The 17,823-nt window shown below is 36.5% G+C and overlaps 1 long non-coding RNA gene across 1 annotated transcript; it reads left to right on the top strand.

Moving 5' to 3' along the window:
* The first annotated feature begins 13,613 nt into the window (after positions 1-13,613).
* On the top strand, positions 13,614-17,567 carry LOC106018869 (uncharacterized). Its single transcript, XR_001193289.5, has 3 exons — positions 13,614-14,169; positions 15,844-15,882; positions 16,865-17,567. It is a non-coding gene; the product is annotated as an uncharacterized lncRNA (long non-coding RNA).
* The last annotated feature ends 256 nt before the right edge of the window (positions 17,568-17,823 follow it).

The raw sequence follows: 17,823 nt of genomic DNA, 5'->3' as shown, positions 1-17,823 counted from the left end.
AGAAGACCTGAAATGCATTTGACACTGATAAAAATAATAAAAAAAAAAAGGAGTTTTATTACAAAAGTCATGCCATTCTAACACGTTAAGGAGGCAAGTTAAGGGTTCTGTGATAAAGAGGCATGTTTCTCTTATCTGAGAGTATTATCCATTTGTTCTAAAGAACAAGGTTCTATGAGATGTGTTCAGAGCTCAGGTCTTGACTGCAGAGGCTTAGTGTGGCTGTTAAATAACAAAGGTAAAAGTTTGTGTTTGATGCCCCTGGCATTAAGTGCATAGATCTGTCACTTGTATTTCATTTGAATTGGAAAGGAAAAGCCGAGTGCTTTCTGGGGTGGGGAAACATGACACAAATATCTATCTCCAGTCAGATTCTGGAAGAAGCATTCCATCAGGAAGATTCAGCAATAAAGATCTACTGGATTTAATAACAACTAAGCTTCAAACTCTTGTAAGACTTCTTCTAATGGTATAGAGTAGGGTTACAGAGGAAATCAGGCTTTTACACAAATGTTGCTGAAATCACTGTAGCAGAGAATATGGGTATTGTTTCTCAGGTTTAAAGTTCCTAAAGGAGTCATTTTTCTTAGGAGATTAAATCTGTAAATTCAGAGGCAGAGTCAATGGCCAGTTACTCAAGAACCAGATTAAAATGATTAATGACAGTAAAGAATTTGGTAAAGTGTGGAGAAAGCCACAGCACAACAATCCATATGTTCTTCATCTGTGTTTCAGTTTTGCCTGGCTTGATGAATTTTATTTAATTGAGATACCATTATAACACAGGGAGGAAGGGTAAGTAATCTGTTAGCCACAGCCACATGGGTGCTGGCCTTATTTTTCATCAGTACACCTTTAGGTACTTAGGGGACTTACTCTGCACACATAACAGAAAAACCTAATTGTCTGACATTTTGATATAGTCTCAGCACTAGTGTCTTCCAAAGCCTGTATTTTGAGCCATGATATCATATCACACAATTTGCTATATCCCATGGGCTGGAAGATACAATATTTGGAAGCACCCAGGGGTAACAGACGTTTGCCAGCTGCCTCATTGCCACTGGCAAAATCCTAACAAAATCATTCTTTAATTGAAGAAGTGGTGAGATTGAACAGCATAGAGCTGTTACATGCAAAGATACAACTTATTCCCAGCTGAATTCCCTCCCGGGGCTTTGCAGCAGCAACAGCCCTGTATTCCATTAAACACTGCATCAGGTCACCCTGCAGTACTCCCGCTCAGGTTTCCAAACACCATGATACCTCAGACAACGGAAGGAGAGGAAAGTGTTGTGCAAGTAGCAGCAGATTATTAAACCTGACTTTGCTGAGAGGACTGCATCACTGCAATTTCCATAATGATGCAACATTTATTCCAAGTGTTTTGTATAATTACTTTTCAGGAACCTATCTGAACAATAAACTCTGTGTAAACAAGATATTGATTTGTATTTTCCTAATTAAATTTCCAAAGTTGCTATGAAAGGAAAAAGAATGATACCTTTAGTTGTACAACATTGCTAGAATATTTGAACTGGTAAATTTCAGGACAATATTAAATGATAAAAGTTATTGCTATGCTTTCTATGCTTTCAATTACAAGCCTTTTATATGAACCTCTACACTTTGAATCTATGCTATGTCAACCAGTCATTTCTTATGTAATATATTCATTAATGAACAAGAAATGAATAACGGGAATAGCCATTTGTTGTTGATGATGATTAGATTTGATTTTTTTTTTTTCTTCACTGCTTGGTTTGTTTCTGGGTTTGAGTAATTTAAAATTAGTTATTTTTAGTTGCAACACAGTGGCAGCTTTTAGAGATCTCAGATGATAGAAATGCAAGAGTCCTGATTTAAAAAAAAAAAAAAAAAAAAAAGAAAAGAAAAAAAAAGAAAAAAAAAAAGCTATGTTGATAAAAAAGCTGAACCTCACATTTATGGTGGAAAATGAAAAAGCAAGCAAGCAAGCAGAGGCAAACAAAGAATACCTGGAGCAGCAACAAATGGCAAGCTGCAACACAATCCACCACTTTCAAATATTCATCCAAGCTCTGGAAATATAAATCAGCTTAACACAATTTTGTTTTCTGAAAGTCAGCAATAAGAGGGAGGTAGTGAACTTTGCTGCACTCAACCGTAATTTTATTATCTTAATCTCTGTGGCAAGCAGGCCATAACCTGCTAGCCAGCTCTAACCAGAACCTGATTTAATTGGTAACCATGAATGCTTGCTTACTTTGACATCTTATTTAAATTGAAACTTAGATAGGTAGGGCTTTATAAAGTGAACTGTTTTGCAAAACATCTCCTTATAGACGTTTTAAGGTATTTTGTTAATTTTGCCTCTTGTGCAATTGTTCTTTGCTTCCAAGCATCACTCTGTGAATTACTTATTATCATTTATCAAGGTAGCTGAAGGAAAGTAAAACTTTCTTTAGTGCACACATTTTTAGGCTGAACAATCCTGGCTCTCAGCATGATCTAACATGTGCAGCGCTCCTGTACCCTAACCATTTTTGCAGTCCTCCACTGGATCATTCCAGCATACCAAAAGCTTTCTTTTCCTGTGTGTAGGACTATATGTACCTTTATACATGTACATGCGTGTTTGTAATTGTATGTAGTTGGAAATGGTTAAATGAATTTGAACATACTTCCTCAGGTGTTTAAGTCTGAGTTCTACTTTCTAGTACACATAATCTGCATATAAAATGTGCTTGGTGCAGAAGATTATTAAAATGTGAGAAGGTGATTAAAAGCAAACAAGTTAACATGGCTTAATAATTTACCAGGTATCATCAGAGCCACAAAGCTCCCTTGTCCACTGAAAGTGCAAAACAAATCATTATGGTTCTCTGTCTTCGTAAAGAAACAATAAAAATTGTTGGACAGAGATAATAAGAATTGTTTGCTCAGGTGGATTGAATCTTTTATGAAATAGATTTTATTATCTCTTTTATGCTATAGATTGTGTGAAATTCTTAGCTCTTGTGATGTAATAAATACACATGAAAATTTAGCATGATGGTATACAGGCTGTGTACAGGCTGGTACAGGCTAGGGGATTACATGCTGGAGGGGAGCTCTGAGGAAAGGACCTGGAGGTCCTGGTGGATGACAGGTTGACCATGAGCCAGCACTGTGCCCTTGTGACCAAGAGGGCCAATGGGATCCTGGTGTTCATTAAAAGGAGCGTGGCCAGCATGTCAAGGGAGGTGATCCTCCCCCTCTACTCTGCCCTGGTCAGGCCTCACCTGGAGTACTGTGTCCAGTTCTGGGTTCCCCAGTACAAGAAAGACAGGGATCTCCTGGAAAGAGTCCAGCAGAGGGCCACAAAGATGATACGGGGCCTGGAGGAAAGGAAGAGAGACCTGGGTCTGTTCAGCCTGGAGAAAAGAAGACTGAGAGGGGATCTCATCAATGCATAAAAATGCCTGAGGTGTGGGAGACAGGGATTTGGACAACCTCTTTTCAGTGGTTTGTGGGGACAGAACAATGAGTAATAGTCACAAGATAAAGCACAGGAAGCTCCACACCAACATGAGAAAGAATTTCTTCATGGTGAGGGTGACGGAGCACTGGAACAGGCTGCCCAGGGAGGTTGTGGAGTCTCCTTCTCTGGAGATATTGAAGGCCCATCTGGACACCTACCTGGGCAGCCTGCTCTAAGGAACCTGCTTTGGCAGGGAGGTTGGACCTGATGATCTTTCGAGGTCCCTTCCAACCCCTTAAATTCTATGATTCTGTATTTTGAACTCAGAAATTCTTAGCTTGCTGTTGTAACAGATAGGAATTTCACATGCCATATTTACAAGGTACAGTTAATAGCTGTACCTTTCTAGGCTTAGATAGCTCAACTATTTGTTATTCTCTTGTCATATCCTTCAAATAACAGAATAAAGAGAATAAAACAAGATAATGTTCTTGGACACCATTTTTGGGAAGACAATTTATATGTTGGTGCAGAGTATCAGACAGATCACCAAATATAAAATCATACAGGCTGTTTTTATTCTGTCAGATTTATTAACAAGTGTAATGGGCTATCTCTGGTATGTTCTTAGTGCAGTTTCTCATGGACTACACTGATCAACAATGTAAAGAGTCAGAAAGATGTGAACATTGGAGAACATCCAGTGCATATGGGCCTGCCCTGTCCTATCCTGAAACTTAATTTAAGTGTGGAGAAGAGACATTCCTATCCAGTTTTATCTGTCTTGGACTATGGAGGAACGTTGTTTTTAACAAAAAGTAAATCCACATCATAACCAAGACATTTATCTCCCATCCTGTACTAGGGAAACAAACAAACAACAACAGAAGAAAAACCTACCACAAATAACTTCTTGGTATAAGAAACTACAGGTGGTTTTCTTTCTTTTATTTCCTTTTTTTTTTTTTTTTTTTTTTTTATTTAGACTGTTGACTGAAAGCCATACTTAAATAGCTTTTATGAATGACTAATCTAGCCATGGCACTTACCATGGAAGAGAATGATGACTTAAATTGTCTTCTACAGCCTGTGGCTGCCAGAAATTGTCTTCTTACACACTCAGAAGTGGGGGGAAGAAAAAAAAAAAAAAAGTCATACCACTTTGTGTGGTTTTACTTATCTAGGCAGCTGAGCTCCACCACAACCTCTCACTCCTCCACCACAACCTCTCACTCCTCCTCCTCCTCATAGAGAAAGGGGGATAAAATGAGATTAAAAGGGTTTAAGGGTTGAGATAAGCAGGGAGATCACTCAACAATTAACGTGAAGGGCAGAACAGACTCAGCATGGAGAGATTAATGAAATTTATTACCTATTACTAGCGAGCTAGAGCAGTGAGAAAACAAAACAAAACAAAAAACATGAACCTAAAAATACCTTCTCTTACCTCTGACCTCAGACAAGCTTGAGAAGTGGGCCCATGTGAACCTAATGAGGTTCAACAAGTCTGGCAAGGTGCTGCACCTGGGCCAGGGCAATCCCAGACAAGAGTACAGACTGGGAGAAGAGGTCATTGACAGCAGTACTGCAGAGAAGGACTTGGGGGTTCTGATGGACAAGGTCAACATGAACTAGTAAAGCACACGTTGTCCCAGAAGGCCAACTGCATCATGGGCCAGAGGAGGGGATTGTTCCCCTCTGCTCTTCCCTTATGAAGCCCTACTTGGAATCTAGGTCTGATCCCTCAGCACAAGAAAGATGTGGGACTGTTAGAGTAGGTCCAGAAGAGGACCACAAAGATGATTAAGGGGATGAAGCACCTCTCCTACAAAGACAGGCTGAGAAAGCTGGCGGTGTTCAGGCTACAGAAGAGAAGGCTCTGGGGTGACCTCATCGCAGCCTTTCAGTATTTGAAGGGGACTTATAAAAAAGATGGAGAGCAACTCTTTTACTCAATCAGATATTAGCAAGGGGGAATGATTTTAAATTGAAACAGAGGAGATTTAGATTAGAGGAAATTCTTCACTCAGATGGTGGTGAGGCTCTGGAACAGGTTGCCCAGAGAGGTTGTAGATTTCCCATCCCTGGAGGTGTTCAAGACCAGGTAGGATGAGGCCCATAGTTCCTGTACATACCTGCCACTTGCATCTTTGAAAGTCTCAGAGGATAGTGATCCTCAATTCCATGGAAGAACTAAGTCGAAGATCTTGCTTCTTTTGTAATCCTCTGGCAGATCTATGGGAACTCTTGTATATGCATACATATAGGTTTCTTAATTCAGAATTGAACATCATTCCTGGGACTTGAAACTTTTTTTAAAATTTCATTTCTCATTTCCCCACCTCCCCGTACCCCCCACCCCATCTCTTCTTTAATCCATCTCTCAGCTTCAGGATGTGTATTAAATACCACAGTGGGGAACAGCTGTTTAAAGTAGACAACACATTATGTAGGTGAAGTGACTTGCTATATGAAGACATTAATTATCATGAAAAAGTATTGAAGTACAATTTAAATCATACTAATACTTTTGTTTAATTACCCAGATAGTCCTCCCTGTAGATACTGCACTAAAAAAAAAAAAAATAATAAAATTAATTTGCTAATTAAAAATCATATGTTTTAAATGAAGTCAAATTCATAAAAGTTTAATGGCTTTATTTTTCTCACATTTTACTTTGCTAGACTTAAACAGGGACAAAGTTTAGAAATGAGCTAGCGTATGTGTGACATTTCAAACAGAGCCATTGAATTTCCTTCTGATACTACTTTCTGTATTTTGCTAATTGCTTTGGAAAGGCTTTGTATTTGAGGTAAACAATCAATGAGATCCTCTTTTAATCTGAAGATAACAGCAGTTTCTTTTCTCCTGAAAATGAGTTTAAATTGTGAAGTTGTAAAGGACACAGGATGGCAGTTTTTAATGCTTTTCAGTACTGTCACTTCTTTTTGAAAGGGTGCCTATCAATTCTGTTCTCCATTCATTAGGAATAAATGGGAAAGAGTAGGGCATAGCTGTTCTGTGATTGCACTTGAAATTTAAAAAGACCAGAAATATGACAGCTATAGAAGCCTATTGTAATTCTTATGTGATAATGATCAAACAGAATTGAATTAACTAGCCTTTGTTGCCTTATAAGAACACATGTAGAGACAAGAAATCTGAATATGTTTACACTAAAATTAAATGAGGTGGAACTGAATGTTTTGGGCTGTATTTCCACTACCAGATGAACATGTGCCATGTGGAAACATATGGGTTGGTCATATATGCATTCAGTATGATTTGACAGCTAATTGCTGGATCAGCTGAACTTTGTAACCAGAAATTCTAAGCTCGCATGACAGTAGCACTGAAAAATCTGGATCTCACAGTGTAATACTGGTCCCAGTTCTACCACAGAGATTGCAACTTTGCAAAATATAGCTAACAAGGGCAGGTAAATAACAGAATTATAATGTTAACCTCCTAGATTGATTTTTCATTAGAAGCATGGACCAGAATTTTTGTTGTTGTTGTTGTTTTGTTTTGTTTTGTTTTTCCAAGCTTTTAGTGTTATACCACAAGCAGATTACTCCAAAGTCCATAACTTAAAAATAAATAAATAAATAAAGGAAAAAAAGATCACACTAATACATATATGCACGATGTACACACTCTATGCAATCTTGGTTTTATCATTCCAAAATGAATGTAATAGAAGCACAATACATCTCAGAAAGCTGATAAATGTGACATGAAATACAAAGGGGCTTCTAAGTAAGAAAAGATTAAACCTGGAAGAATTCTTCAGCCTGGAAAACAACAACAACAAAAAACATACAACTAAGGAACATCTTGTAGTGTTTTTTAAATTCTAAACAGCATTTAGAATAAAAATAAAGTATGATTTTTTATTGTAATTCCTAACTAAATAAATGAAAAACATTAGATAAAATCTATCAGAATAAACAAAAAAGGTTTGTTTGTTTGTTTGTTTTTTGCCTTTTTTTTTTTTTTCCCTACAAACTGCATAATGAAACTGTGGAACTCATTGCTACAGGATTATATTTGTAGCAAAGAATACATATATCCAAAAAGTTAATATACACATTCATGGAAAAATCTATCAATGGCTGTGAAATATTTAGAAGCAATTTCTGGTTCAGAATATCCTTGGAAGACTTATGCATGGGTGTAGAAGTTATTGCTTGTCTGGTTTTGTATGATATATTAAACAGTTCTCACAGAATAACCACGTGATTTTACAATAAAATAATCTGTCTACTCTTGCCAAGAAATTGTTCTATAACTCCGTTGCCAGAGCAAATGGGTCTCTCTCTCTGTTACCATGATGTGGAAATATGAATCTGGTAGAACTCATAACTGGCTGAAAAGAAAAATAAAATCAAACCCCTGTTACCAATAACAATCCACCAATAGTTTTTCAGTGGGATCATAATTTATTCCCTATCATTATTCACAACTGAAAATGAATTCATTATATTCAGTGTATATTTTTACCATTTTATATAATTTATGAAAATCCTATAAGTAATATAAAATATTTTATTTCCAATAGGTTAAATACCTAACTATTTTAATATGTCTCTTTTCCTCTGGGTATAATCATCATCTCTAATCTGCCCGTTGACTGTAGGCCTACCTATATAGGTAGTAACAGTAATTTCACACTCTTCTAACTCAGTTTTAACTGATGTTGCCAAACATGGTGGTAAATAGGATAAAATTAACACTTTGAGCTAGATCCCCAAAAGACTGTGGATAACACAACACATGACACTGTGGTGACTGACTGGTAAGGATTTATGTGCACAAGCAGAACTGGTAGCCCTGGTCTGCTGGTGCCTTGCAGTGGTGGTTTGTGAAAGGACACTACTCTGAGGTCAGTTCTACCTAAACAATCAAGGACAGGAGTGTCTCTGCAATCCCACCTCTTCCTGAACCCCTATTTATTCTTTTTCTTTCATTTCACTAAAAAATTATCCTATTCTTTCATTTGAAATAAATTTCCCTGTTCACTTCAGACTGAGAGCTCTCAACCAGGATGTAGAATCTTGGCTTTTCTCCTCTTTTTTTCTTGACATTATCACAAACTATACACACATCATCTGGTAAAGGAGACAGAAGGAGCATTCTCAGTCTGGCCTTTTGAAGCTGTTCTTCCCTTATATAAAAGTCTTAAAGATTAACTGGTCCAATAAAATAGTGTACAGTCAGCATAGCACTCCAACCAGCCTAAGTGGGTGTGACTGAGCCTACCCTCTTACCAAGCCAAACACTCTTGTTTTTAAAACTTTCCTTCAGAGGTGAAAAATGGTGTCTGAATAGTCAGATATATCAAAGACTGGGAAAGGTGGATCCCCAATGGGAAAATAGAAATGAGAGGAATCAGGGGCTTTTCTTTCCACGCCTCTTAAACTCATCAAGCGTCTTCCATCACTTCCTCATAAAGAGAGGCAAAGCACTCTAATCACTTGGAACAGGGATGTTGAGGTCCCATCCTCCATTTGAGTTAGGAGGTCTACATTTTCACAAAGGTGAAATCTTGTTATGAAAGCATTTTGTTTGTCTGTCTCTGTTAAAACTTGCACACAAGACAAGTGAGGGCTATGGAAATATTGAGGTGTGAGGTATTATCTAGACTCTTCCACTGTCACATCCCTACATGTGTTCTGAAATAGACACTTGGGAACTTGAAGCATGCCAGTTGCAACCAGGCATTTAATTACATCTCTTCCAAAAGAGTACAGCTGCTGAGAAAGAGCTTTTGGAAGTTACATGAATAAATGTTCCTGTACTTTGGAATGGGGGCATGAAGTTTTACAGGTGATTGGTTTTAAGTAAGTGATTAGTGTCATTTGCCACACTCAATGTTACCCAAATTTGACTCGGCATATATCAGAGAAACCAATAAGATTTCAGTAGCTAAAATTCTGGGAAACTCTAACTTGACCACACTCTGTCCAACCTTCACTGTATTTAGAGCTGATTAGACTGCTACTGTCTATCCTACAAGCTGAACTAAGGGCTTAAGGATGACTAGGGCCTTAAGGTTGATTCTGGATTGTCTCCAAAAGAAGTCACAGATTTGTGTCTTTTTCCTGTGCTGAAACCATTATACCCTCTTGAATGAAGAGGGTACATGGGTCAGTATTTGATGGTAGTGTTAGGTGGTGGTTGAACTTGATGAATTTATGAGCCTTTTCCAGCTTAAATGATTCTATGTCTCTATGATCTAGGTGTACTGGAAAACATATAACAAGTGTCTTAAGAAGGGGGAAGACTGAGGCTGGAAACTAGAGTGAGGCAAAGACATAAAAAGTATCCACAGAGACACTTTAAAAACTGAGGCATGAAACATAAATAAGAATAAGGAACAAAGAAGTTAAACACAGTTTTCATGAAACAAGGAAGTGACACAAATAAATGCGGAAGAAACATGTCTGACAAAGATGGACCTCCTACCTTTATGTTAAAATAAGGAATAATAGTCAGTTATTATACCCCTTTTTAAGGACTTCTAGTCAAAAATAAATAAACAAATATTAATAATAACAGTAATCCAAACTATGACAAAGGAAACTGCACACACCTTTATAATTTTTTAGAAGTTTTATGTTTGTATGGGATTTTATGGAAAAACTGAGACAAAAAACACTGGATGTTGTGGATGAAGATTGAAAAGTCCTCTAATAATTTGATTAACTTTTTAACCAAATAAGTAGATTTATTGTGGATATATACTCTTTTAAGATGGACTATCATTCTATTCTAAGTTTACACAGAAACACAGAATCATCTAGGTTAGAAGAGACCTTCAAGATTTTAGTAAATTATCAGGACACCAAGAAATTTAGTATGAATAATTTTTCTAAAATAGAAAGAAGGAAAGAAGGAAAGAAGGAAAGAAGGAAAGAAGGAAAGAAAGAAAAGACGGAAGGAAGGAAGGAAGGAAGGAAGGAAGGAAGGAAGGAAGGAAGGAAGGAAGGAAGGAAGGAAGGAAAGAAGGAAAGAAGGAAAGAAGGAAAGAAAGAAAAGACGGAAGGAAGGAAGGAAGGAAGGAAGGAAGGAAGGAAGGAAGGAAGGAAGGAAGGAAGGAAGGAAGGAAGGAAGGAAAGAAAAAGAAAGAAAGAAAGAAAGAAAGAAAGAAAGAAAGAAAGAAAGAAAGAAAGAAAGAAAGAAAGAAAGAAAGAAAGAAAGAAAGAAAGAAAGAAAGAAAGAAAGAAAGAAAGAAAGAAAGAAAGAAAGAAAGAAAGAAAGAAAGAAAGAAAGAAAGAAAGAAAGAAAGAAAGAAAGAAAGAAAGAAAGAAAGAAAGAAAGAAAGAAAGAAAGAAAGAAAGAAAGAAAGAAAGAAAGAAAGAAAGAAAGAAAGAAAGAAAGAAAGAAAGAAAGAAAGAAAGAAAGAAAGAAAGAAAGAAAGAAAGAAAGAAAGAAAGAAAGAAAGAAAGAAAGAAAGAAAGAAAGAAAGAAAGAAAGAAAGAAAGAAAGAAAGAAAGAAAGAAAGAAAGAAAGAAAGAAAGAAAGAAAGAAAGAAAGAAAGAAAGAAAGAAAGAAAGAAAGAAAGAAAGAAAAAGAAAAAGAAAGAAAGAAAGAAAGAAGCCTTGAGCCTTATATAGGCAAAACTTAAAAAGATTTAATTTTTACTCAAGGAGCATTGAGTAAAAGGTGTAACATTGGAATACTACAAAAATGACATGTCTTCTGAGAAAAAGACCTTGCTCTGTATGCTTTATTAAGAAAAATTCAGTCAGTAAGTCACTATGTGATCAATATTTAACAGATCACATGAAAAAATATTAAACTGAAGTTAACTTTTTGAAAAGTTGAAATTCTCATTTGTTTTTTTTCATTCCGTGTTTCCTTATCTTTATTTCATTTTCTGTAAAACTACACACACTATCCCTAAAACTATATTAAAAAAAAAAAGAAAAAAGAAAAAAAAAAAAAAGGCCGGTTGAGCACTTTTACCTTGTTTTGTAGTCTCAGGATGAATTCCCAGAGTCTTTATGTATTGTATACAACAAAATTGGCCTTTTAGGTATTATAGATGCTTCTTTTAGAATCCTATATTCTCCTTTCACCTCTTTGGTGATGATGTTGTACACAGTATTATCATCTCATCTGTTGCCCTTTATATCAAAGATTATTGGAGCTATATAGTTAATGTATGAATCAGGATTTTTTATTGGGTTCAGTAGGATACCATTTTGCTATTGTTCTCTCTATAAACAGATGATAAAGAATAATTCAGTGAAAAAAATAATAGCAGTATTTTGAAATGTGATCTCTACAATATTAAAATTGAAAAACCACTAGTCCAGTATAATTTAAAAAGATAATTTTATGTATTATTACCATGCTGTCCCTTTTATATTTTGAGCAAACTGTCATGTTATCTCTAACATTAAACAAAAATTGAATGTGTGGGTAATGTCATTCACAAAATCTTTGTTTTCCACAATCAGGACATTATATATATATATATATATATATATATATATATATATATATATATATATATAAATACCTTCATGTGTTTTTATGTGTATTAACAGGTATATGAATTTATAATATTTGCATCCAAATAGGTAATATCAGAGATGGAATTTTCTATGCTACATACATAACATAACTTAATCAAAGTCAGACAATTTTCCCTGGACTCATTCTTAAAAGAAGAATGACTATCCACTACTAAACTGAAACTGAATTAGTAATTCAGATTAGTAATTCAGTGCTTTCCTCTATGTGTTTGATTCCTTTAAATACTTTCATGATAATTAATATTAAGATCAATATTAGTGATTATAGGACTTGTATTTATTCTTCAATGTGAAAGATGTTCAAAGAGCATTGTTTGTATTCATGAACATCACTGAGTCCTTCCACTATCTTTTTTTTTTTTTTAACCTATTTCTTTATAGTATGCTTTTTTCTTTCTTCATTTGAATTGTAGTAGGAAAGTAACTTGTTTGTAATTCTTAGCGGGGGAAAAAACAAACAAACAAACAAACAAACAAACTTATTTGGCCAATTGGTATTTATTATGTATTCTTACCTAAGTTAAGCAGGTTATTATGAAATTACCTGTGTTCCCACATATACTATAATATCATTTACAGGCTTCCTGATTTCTCAAGACAGAGAAAGCTCATCCAGAAATGATGAAGGAGGCTCATGACATGATTTTCCATTAGTAATCAAAGTTATTGATGTTTACTGCATTATAGCATGACACAGGTAATAAATATGTTCAGTCTAAGATACTCTTTTGGCATGAAAATATTACCTCATGAAAGAATCTGTCTAATTCTTGTTTCTAATGCAAATATGAAGATAATAATCCATAAACTGTGGATTTACATAAACCATGTAAAACCCTTACTTTTTCCCACAGAATGCAATTTTTAAAATATTTATATATGAGGGGATAAAAGCTCCGCTGTGTTTCAGTAATCCAAGGCACAAAAAATGAGTTCACTAGCCCCTTGCTATAAGAGAAATGTAAGGCAATTGTTTACAGAATAAGGATACCTCGGGATATCTCTGAATCGTAGATGGTGATTATGTAGAAGGAATTTAAATCCTTCATATCCTGTCACATTGTTTTCAGCCAAAGACACAGAAACACAATTTTTAAATGGTGTACCTTATGTGTAATCCTTCTGGTTGAAATGTCAGAAGTACTTAAATGACTAATTTGGATCTGTAAACAAAGAAGAACATCTCTAATCGAGCTAGGAGGACATGGAGAGACTGGATACCCAGTCCCAATGACTTTAATGAGACAGGAATACATGTAAGTCCACAGTAAGACTTTTTACAAGTATGTTCACCTTTGAAGGTATTTATACAGGTATTTATACACATCTTATTCCTTAATATTTGCAACTAAGCATATAAGTGCCTTTTTTTTTTTTTTTTTTTTTTTTTTTTTTTGTTATTGTTGTTACTATATTGAGTCTACATGGCAAGGTTTTGGTAGCAAGGGGCCTGCAGGGCTGGCCTCTGAGCAGAGCTCAGCAACTGCCCCATGTCAGATAAGAGCCAGGTCCAGACAGCTCTAAAAGGGACCTGCTGCTGGCCAGGGCGAAGCCAGTAAGCAATGCTGGGTGGGCCTATGGGAGAGCAGATTGAAGAAAGGGGAAACAAACAAACAAACAAACTGCTGAGGAACAGCAGCTGGGAGAGAGGAGGAAAAAAGTGTGAGAGAAGCAGCCCTGCAGACTCCCAGGTCTGCAGCAGGAGGGCAGGAGGTGCTCCAGGCACGCAGCAGCAGTTCCCCTGCGGCCTGTGGAGGAGCCCCTGGTGGAGCAGGTGGATGTGGCCTGGAGGAGGGTGTGGCCCATGGAGAGCCCCTGCAGGAGCAGGCCCTGGGCCAGAGCTGCAGCCCCTAGAGAGGAGCCCACGCAGGAGCAGGGGGTCTGGGGGGAGCTGCTGCCTGTGGGGGACCCGTGCTGGAGCAGTTTGCTCCTGACAGAGGAACCCCTTGGTACGGACCCATGTTGTAGCAGTTCTTGAAGAGCTGCTGCCTGTGGGCAGCCCCCCAGGATCAGTTTGGGAAAGATGGCATCCCATGGGAGGGATCCCACGTGGAGCAGGGGCAGGGAGTGACCGTGAAGGAGCGGCAAAGATAAAGCATTAGGGACTGACTGCAGCCCCTATTCCCCATTCCCGTGCACCACTCTGGGGAAGGACATAAGAGAGAGAGGATGGGAAGAAGGTATTTTTACTTTGCTTTTAGTTTCTAGCTGCTCTAGCCTGTTAGTAATAAGTAATATATTTCATTAATATCCCTATGCTGAGTCTGTTTTGCCAGTGACAATGACTGTTGAGTGATCTCCCCATCCTTATCTCAACCCTCAAGACCTTTTCATCGTATTTTCTCCCCCTTTCCCTTTGAGAAGGAGGAGTAAGAGCACTTGTGGTGGAGCTCAGCTGCCCAGCTGGGTAAAACCACCACAGCTACTAATAGATAGATGTCTGTAGGTGAGTTTATATTTGTGGTAAATTCTCCACTTAATGTGAACATACATATGATAGTCTAACCTGGAGGAAACAAAATTTTTCATAGAAGTTACCTCAGCTGCAATAGCAAAAACTTATGTAGGAACTCATGCTGTATTCATTATGAAAATATTCATTATGCTAGACTGAGGATGAGATCTCATTGTATATCTATAATCACAATTTTCAGAACATTTGCCATTAAGTGTCTTGCAAAATTTCTCCTCTACAAATCCTACCACTCCTCACCCCATGTACTTTTATTTTTTTTGCATTCTTTCCTTCATTTGTCCATAAAGATTATGACAGTAGCTCTAATTTTTGTAATCCAATTCCTGTCTGGGTCCATTAAACCTTAATGTATTCTAGCAATAGAAAATCAAGCAAAAACCTAATCTGCATAAAACATGAGGCTGCATAAGAGAGACTTATTCTGATGGGGATTCAGGCATCTATTATTGACTTTTGCAACCTTAATTCTTATGGAGTGATAGAAAACACTTTACCAGTTCACAGATAAAAGGCAAGAAAAAGCACAGCCTTGGAAACAGCAAATGATTTTATTTCTAAGCACTACAGAAACCACGTCTGCTTTCAGATATGCAGGCACTATGTATGTCATGTAAAATCAGTGATGTACATGCATATACAAGTACAGGTTTGTTGGGTCAGGATTTGGCTTCATTTAATACCTTTTACATATTGAGTAGCCAAAAGGCAATTGACATAGCAAGAAATTAACTATTAGTTGTGCAGGCACAACTAATATAGGAGTGTAATTTGAAATATTCTATAATTTAATTATAATGTATCATACCTATTACTATTGGATGTGAAACCCATATTCGTTACTAACATTAAGAATAAAATTTTAAAATTAAAAATCTAGTGTATTTACATTGACTACTCTTGGTTAGAGAAATCAATGAATTCTCCCTGTAATATCAACATGACTTTGTCCAGTAGTTAGAGGGTTAGAAATTGAAATACAACATGTAAAGAGGCATGTAAATTGTATTGCGGAACCAAGAAGGGCAAAGATATTTATCCTTGCAAGAAAGAAAAAAAGTAATCATTTAAATCTCTTTCTGTTTATTCAGAAACGTGGGAGAGGCTATTTGTTGGTAATGAAGAGAAATATTCATTGCTCAGGTGTTGAAAGTATCTATCCAGAAATATCCCAATGTGTGCAACTCTTACACTACCAAGATGGAAATGAAGAGTGAAAGTAAAATTTTGTTTGAAACACAAATTCTATAACAATTTGCCTAAATAAGAAATCTTGGTAGACTGAAAAATCTAAGATGAATTGCAACATTACTCAGGTATTGTAAAATTAATGACCAAATGGAGGTTTGTTTTTCATGTTTGTTTGTTTGTTTGTTTTCAGATATCAGTTTCAAAATTTAATATTGGAAGGATTGCATAGGTAAGTAATATACAAATACAAAGAAGTCCTAAGGAATCTAGGCCAGATTCTCTTGTTCAGTAGTGACATTTGGCAAGCACAGCTCTTTTTTACAGCTGCCAGGGTTTTGTAATAAAATATCTTACAAAACATTTGAGTACATGCTTCATGAAAGTACAGGACTTCCATCTTAGGCAGGCCTCCACATCCAGTAAGAGGCTTAAAAGGGGCTGTGGTATGACTTGGTCTAAACTCCACATTTTACAGTTCTTTATACATTCTATCATGGAGCCTCTGTTGTGCTACCTGGCCCACTTACCAAAGACGTAGAAGATACATTCAGCTATTTTGCAGCCACCTTTTGAACCTGCAGACAAACTGGGAACACAGAGTCTAGAAGACAGTTCATAATATACAGGGGTTTTGTTTTATTTTGTTTCCTCTTACTCTGCAGGAGCTAGTTCTGTTGATACCTTGGTGGAGAAGATGTAAGATCTTAATGGGCAGCATCTGAATGAAATTCCTCCATGTAGCATATACACCACGATAAACAGTATATACATGTCTGCTCACACATGCAAAAAGAAATATTGTTTTCTTTTGTAAATAATGAGGCAGTCTATTAAAAAGTGAGAGAGCAATTTATGTAATACTCAAAATTTTCTAGACTGTTTTAGAAAACTTGGGTCTGTTTAGGAGGCATACTGATCTGTTTAGTATCAGGTGAACAATGTTAAATATAGATGATGGAGGGCAATGTATTTGCAGTACATGTTTTCTTATTGCATCAATGGTTACCAGCGGACATTAAAGAGTTATTTCTGAGCTATTCCTGCTCATACCCTTCCAAATGATTATTTCCTTCTGTGTACTTCTGCTCAGTTGCTTTAAGCATGTTAATATTGCCAGGATTGATTCTGTTTTTGTTCACTGCATGTAGAAGTCTTTTTGGAATTGTAATGAGATGAAAGACACTCGAAGTAAAGGTGACTATCTTTTATAGATCACTCGAATCAGACGCAACAACCCTAGAAGAATGAATAACCCACTGCACTAATAAAATCGGAGACTGGACAAAGACTCTGACTTAATTCACTCATGTTAAAGATGAAGGAGAAAAGGCAGCTAAACGTAGGCAACAATATGAGATTCAGAGGCAGAATTGCAAGCATAGCATTTCTCATTTATGTATTAGATTTGCAATGGGATTTTGTTATATCCAGGCCTGTTTTGAAAAGATCAAACAGCAGCTGTAGGCAGAAAGATGCTTTTTCATGTACTTCTGAGTAAAAGTTTATAGTATTTCTTTTCTGATCTCAAACATATTGCCATCCTGTATGTCATTACTACTTTGGATTTTCTGTCTGCACTCCACAGGAGCTCTACACTGGTTCTTCTCAGAAGCTTAAATTAAAAGAGAATGAAACTATCCGTTTGTTAAAACATGTATGTTGTGTTGAAGGTGTGGGACACCAATAAAGTATATTAACACATGTAGAGATACTGAGGAAACTGCATGAATTTCTAGAGAAGATAAGAAAATACTAAAGTCTTTTGTGGACATTCTTCACTCTTGTCTAAGTAAACTAAGAACTAGAAGAGTTGCTTTTAGTGTCATGGATGATGCTGGCACAGTAAGAACTGTACAAATTGTGAGACTGAAAAACTCGAGATTTTATAGGTTTGAACATAAAAGGATACACAGACTGCATGGAGGTAAGCCACCCATTACTGGCTCTGGACAGTACAACTTTTTACTGTGTCTGAGCTCAACTCATGGGCAAGTACCCACACTCACTGAGCTCAAAGGCAAAAATAAGCATTCATTGACTTCAGCAACTGAGATTTCACTTGACACAGTTTAATAAAAGAGAATGGATTCAGATTTCATAAATCTTTGAAGCAGCACAGCTAGTAGTGTCTAAATTCAGGAAGCCATTGATTAGACCAAGTCAGTGTAAA

Source organism: Anas platyrhynchos, chromosome 3 (genome assembly GCF_047663525.1).
Source record: "Anas platyrhynchos isolate ZD024472 breed Pekin duck chromosome 3, IASCAAS_PekinDuck_T2T, whole genome shotgun sequence".
Classification (NCBI taxonomy): Eukaryota; Metazoa; Chordata; class Aves; order Anseriformes; family Anatidae; genus Anas; species Anas platyrhynchos.
This window is presented reverse-complemented; position numbering and strand designations above follow the sequence as displayed.